Genomic DNA, 6,000 nt, shown 5'->3' on the forward strand with positions numbered 1-6,000 from the left:
TACACTCAGTAGTTACTAAAGTGCTACTTTGGAGTGGCAAAATCACTCCAAAGTCGGCGTGTTCTAGCTGTTCAGTCAGGATGCCACTTATCGTAAATTAATGTCAAAAACAAGAAATAAAACTTATCAAAAAAACAAACCTACTTGAGGCGAGTAAGTCACTCCACGTCCCCTTGCTGTTGCCTTCAAACTCAGTCTGAAATCAAAGCAGTAGCCGTCCCCAGTAGCCCCCTCAATTTGTATTTGTGTGGCGTTTGGGTGTCCTAACCTAAATGTAAATTGCCATGTGAATTCAAAGCGGTGCTGCTCTTTTCCTCTCTCTCATTCAGCAGATCTTTCCTTGCCGACGCCGCTCAGGCCGTTAGTTACATAAGACGCAAACCGACTGCTGCCCGTCGTAAAACTACCAACAGCTAGCAGAGCAATATTTTGTCTCCTAAACGCACCATTGATAGCCCCGGGTTCCCTTTTAAAGACGATTTTCCCACTTGTCCGCGAGCATGCATTTCGCCATCTACAACTCCAACCGTGCATCGCGGGTGCATTTTTTTAACCGGTTACAATGTCACTGCACCAGAGAGGGCTGTAGGATATGCATGGTGTGCATTTGTGTTAGTAGTGTTTCTTTTAGTGCTGCTTACCTGTTGATCAAAATAAGCATTAGCCTCTTTTCTCTCAGTGTGTGTCTCTTTCAGCAGCCTGTTAAGATGGTGGCTGGCTGGCTGGCTGGTTCGTCTCTTTGTGGGCTTTTTGTTTGTTGATGATGTCGGACGGGGCGACTGTGTCTTGTGGCTGTCTCTTTTTTTCTTTGGTCTGAGAGGGAAAGAGAGATAGTTAAGGCTTCACGGAGACACTGATACCGACTGATAAGTGAGTTAGGCTGGCTCTGGTGTTGTAATATTCCGATGTTATAGTTTGTTTTTCAGCCACCTCAGAGCCCGGATTTGCTGGTCACAGCAAACCAAAGCAAAGCAGCTCGTTATCTGTAATTTTTTTTTGTTCAGACTCGTGTTATCGCTTTGCTGTGACAAGACCTCTCTGCCCGTTTCTCTGTAGGCTGTGGGCATTACGTCAGAGGAGGAAGACACAGCAGCTCTATTAATATCAAGAAGCCACCCGAAGACTGAGTCTTAAAGTGACACACACTATAATCTCCCTTATTTACACAATTAATAACACAAATCAACTACTCATCGAAAATAAATAACCATGACTCTTAAAGCAACACACTCGGTATCACTTGTTAACAGTTGTTAAAACAAGCTTCTCCGTTTAATATAAGATGTTGACACTTAAAGAGACAGTGTCTTATTAAAGTTTTCTTATGAAAAGTTAAAAATCTCGACTGATCCACTGCAATTAAGAACATTCAAAACTGTCATCATATTTGTTCTATTATATTTGAACAAACCAATACTAACATAAAAGGGAACTGATTCATAAAGTAAAAATAGATATCAGTAACACATTTTTTTTAACTATGCCCCTCAGCATAAACAAAAACACGAACTCTTAATGTGACAAAAAAAATCATTTTATTGTTTACTAACTATGTTTATAAAACATTACTCCACCAGAAACAAGGACTTAGCCCTTAAAGAGACAAACACTTGTGTTTGTTTACTGCTGTAAGCTCTCCTGTTTACATAGTTAAGGCAAATTATTTACTTATTGACAGAATTGGTATGTATTATGAGCTATTTTGAGAAGTTAAAAGATAGTTCTTTTGATAAATAATTACAATTAAGTTATTAAAAATAGGAATTAAAGGTAAAATGAAGTCTTAAAACTACTAAAAAATGGCCAAAGCAAACAAATAAATGCTCTTCTTCATTTCAAAACGTCTGAAAACTTTCTAATTATTTTCAAAACCTGCATTGATTTCATTACATATACTGTGCTCTACCACCCTGTGATGCATCACCACCACTGGCTGATGATACACATAAAGCTTTGGGGTAAGCATACATGACTACAAAAAATATCACTATATCTTAAACTTGTCACATTTTTGCTCAATACAGAGTGCACATGAAAAAATAAACACAAGGGCTCAGTTACAGCAAGAGAGAAAAACAGTATTGTTATCAATTCATCATAACTTGCTCTATAGCACAACTAGTGGTCAAACCTCAGGGTTGATATATTGAAACACATTTCACATGTTGACAGAATAAAAAACTGCAAAGTTAAATGTCTGAACTCCAAAATAAATGCCTGCATCCAAATACATACAAGAGTTTTATGAGCAAAATAAAATATAAATGTTTCGGTCTCTCCAGGTCATTGAATCACTTGTGTACATGAATGCCTTTTTAAATATGGATAAATGAGTAAGATTGAAAAACTTTATAAAAAACTTGTACAACTGCTTTTATTTATTTGATATCAGATTAACAAATGGGTGCAGTTTTCTATTTGCACAAAGCTCATTTATGGTTTTCGTGGTAGCTTTTTACATTTAATAGGATCATAAAAAAACCATAGGCAAATATTTTAGCACAGTGTAGCAGGCATCTGAAATTTAAATCAATGTCTCTTGGCCACAAAATACATTGAAACTGAAGCAAAACTTTTGCATTAATTCTGATATTTTCAATTAAGTCCTCTGGCAATGTGATGGAAAAAAAAGCTTTTAAACTGAGACAAATTTGATGTGAGTGTCCTCTACACTGAAAGATCAGGGCTGCATAAATATTAATAACTAATTTCTGGTATCGCTAGTTTAACCACAGGGCAAATGAAGTCTGGACCAGCGTATTCAAAACCTCCTACATTGATTTGTAATATGATGATCTGAGCGGACAGCAAGAGAATCCACCAAGAGGCACTATAGTTATACAGTATGGCTAGCATCTTCTATTTGTGATCTTATAAATCAATCCTAATTAGACTTCATATTTTATTTTCTCTACGGTAATAGCCGGTGGACAGGTTGGCTATAAGATTAAATGTGAGGCATGAGTCCTAGATCAAAATGCTGAAGACTTTTATCTAATGTCCAGTCATGTGTAGGTGAAACGATTGTACCTGAGGGGGCGTCTCCTTTCCAGGCAAGCCTCAGGTGCGATCATGTGATCTCTTCACAGGGACTTCTGTCAACCCTATTTAAAGCAGAGCAACAGACAGCACAGCTTCTCCTGAAATATCACCACACTTGGTGGATGCTTTTATTCAGGCTTTCCGGCAGCATGTATATATTTTGTAATGTGGAAACCTGCAACACTAAGAGCAGATCCGTTATTTTAGCTAAGTAGAAATGCTTACACTGATCAGGTTTTTTGTGGCCATGGTACAAAAACAACCAAAGAATAGTAGGCAAGAATGTTAAGGGGGACTGAGTGATATAAATAACGGACATGTCCTCATAAGCTTTCTATGAAAACCAGGCTGTTGGCTAAGTCTCTCACCCTTCCCTTCACAGTTTTCTCCCATTACCCCATCGGGAGGAAGAGAGTATGAACTTTTTATATTTCTTTTCAAACATTGCCCTTCAAAAGCCAAATGTAAGATTTTTTTCTTTTTCTTTTTTTTGCTTACAAAGGCAATCCAGCAGCCTTAAGGCATACACACTGCTGGATACACCACCACCTCCTGAGTGGTGCAGGCTGTGGTCCGACCAGAGAGGAAAAAGTCACATTGAAGAAATAATACACCTGCCACCTGCCGCAAGTCTTGTACATAAACCCCCCACTGACTTCTATTTGAAATGTACCTTTTTCTTCCTCCATCAGACAGAGGTTGTGTAAATCTGTTCCATTCTTCTTATTTGCAACTAGTTTGTCCTGTTTGTGAAGAACAACTTTATTTTCTGAACCTTACAACATGGGGTAAGATAATAGGCAAGCAATGCAGCAATGTAGCTTGTAATAAAACATAAACTTCTGGGGACATCGCAAGGCTAATCAGTTTATTTGTCACAAATGTCTTTCATAATCTCTTCTGCTTAACCACAAAGCTGCCCTATTGTCTGGTGTTTTCACTTTCACTGCTGGATCACTGACCTGATTCATCTGATGTTATAAAAGAAGTAAAATATGCTTTTTTACTGTGGTAGATACGGTGGTCCACAAAACTTACTGATTTGCAAAGGCCTTAACAAACCTAATTAGGACATCTACAAAGCAAAGAGTGGGCACATTCATACACACATGTAAACGTCCAGAACATATGCAACAATAGAACCCACAAATGAACAAAATGGGCTGCAAAATGCCTAAACAACTGCATGAACAGCAAATGCATTGCAAAAACACATGCAAAAGGAAATGCTGCTAATCAAGACATGACAACAGCAGTGCGTAATGGCAGTGAGTAACATTAATATGCAGCTAGCTAAGAGTTGTATAGCTTGAGCCACACTTAAAAGTGTTAACTTTATTATAGCTAGCTGTCCATTTTGAACAACTTTTCATTGAAAACTTTGCTTGAAAACAATGACAACATTCTGCTTTTGGAGTGGATCATATTGACCCCAAGTGATAATTCAATGTTTTTGCTATATTTATTAAATTCACATGATAATCTTTAACTATAACATTAAGTATAAGAAGTATAGCTCTTAATATGAAATTATTAGTAAATGTTCTAAATTGACCAAAAAATGCACAAATAGAGGCCCCAAAGGTTTAAATGTCAGAAGGACTCATGTTCAACATCAACCTGCATATATTTAGCAACAAACAGGTTCAACTGAAAAGAAAAACTGAGTTCTCTAATACTCGGTCTGGAAAAACACAGGCAGACTCAGATCAATGCAGTTTTCATCTTCACTGCCAAGCTCTGGGTGTAGTTGACCTTAATCAGAGAATACAAAGGGGATGATGAATAAGTGTGTATACACACAAACAGTGAAACATATCCCAGTAATCAGCAATATGCATAATCCCTGTGAGAACAAGAGCTTTTGAGTCAGCAAATAAAGAGATTTCCTTTATTTAGTAAGCATTTACAATTTGTTGTTTGTGGAGTTTGTACACAAACCTGCAAACTGATTAACTAGAAAAACAGTTTGTTGAAAAATAATGAAAAAAATCAAGGAGTGTTTGAAAGTGTCTGTTAAACTGTCCTTATATTAAGAGGCAGAAGAAATGCAAAAAAAAAAAAACTCAAGAGGAACAGCTTTCTTCTGCTGTCATTTTAAAAACTAGAAAATCTACAGGAAGTATGGACAGCCCACTCACTTCAGGGTAGAGACAGGAAAAAAAGTCAGTGAACTATCCATCAAAAGTCAGAGAGTATTCTGTGTTAGATTATGTTAAGTTATGGTCCTGTCAGTAAAATTGAAATAAAACTACAGTGACACTGACAGACTCTAAGTTTGTGCTCCTGTGTTAAATGATCCATTGTGACTGTCGTTTTAAATTTGATACTGTGTAATTCTTCATATCTTTAATTTGACACTCCATGTTTTAAATAGAAAGTGATATTAAACTAGACTGGCCAGCAGACAGACTGATGCTCTGTGTTACTCTGTCAGCGGTTTAATGACCTGGGAGGACCTCTATTAAATACCACACAACCATTTTATGTGCAGTTTATGATGCCTTTTGGTTTAAGTGTTATAGTCAATTTCTTTTTCTATCCATCTATCTATCTATCTATCTATCTATCTATCTATCTATCTATCTATCTATCTATCTATCTATCTATCTACATATCTGCCTTCCTGTCTCTCTGTTTAATCCATCTTCTAACAACAAAAGAGTTTTCCTTCTAGGGTAATATGACACAGTGATTCCAGGTCATGTCTGAGTCAGTTGTAAACCCAAGATAAGATGCTTCCAGCAGTAGTCCAGCTCTCTGTCTATCTAAGGACGGCTGGTCAGGGAGCAGCTGCCCTGATAAGGCTGGGCTGTCTCTGAGAAGACTAAGGTCATAGGAGATACAGTTAGTCGGCACTCTGCCTCACACTACACTCTGATATTCTGAGATGTTTACCAGGCTTCATCTGAAGTGACTCACAGCATGACTTAAGTTAGACTGCATAGGTTACTTGGT

General features: G+C 37.5%; 1 protein-coding gene across 1 annotated transcript in view; it reads right to left on the reverse strand.

Moving 5' to 3' along the window:
- The window catches only part of trps1 (trichorhinophalangeal syndrome I), a 124,721-nt gene extending 123,679 nt beyond the window's left edge, over positions 1–1,042 (reverse strand). Inside the window, exons 1-2 of the mRNA XM_034704226.1 lie at positions 931–1,042; positions 642–813 (exon numbers count right to left, since the gene is read on the reverse strand). The gene's annotated coding sequence lies outside the window, so the exon portion shown is untranslated. The remainder of the gene's footprint in view (positions 1–641; positions 814–930) is intronic.
- Between the last annotated feature and the right edge of the window lie 4,958 nt (positions 1,043–6,000).

This window comes from Notolabrus celidotus, chromosome 16 (assembly GCF_009762535.1).
Source record: "Notolabrus celidotus isolate fNotCel1 chromosome 16, fNotCel1.pri, whole genome shotgun sequence".
Taxonomy (NCBI): domain Eukaryota; kingdom Metazoa; phylum Chordata; class Actinopteri; order Labriformes; family Labridae; genus Notolabrus; species Notolabrus celidotus.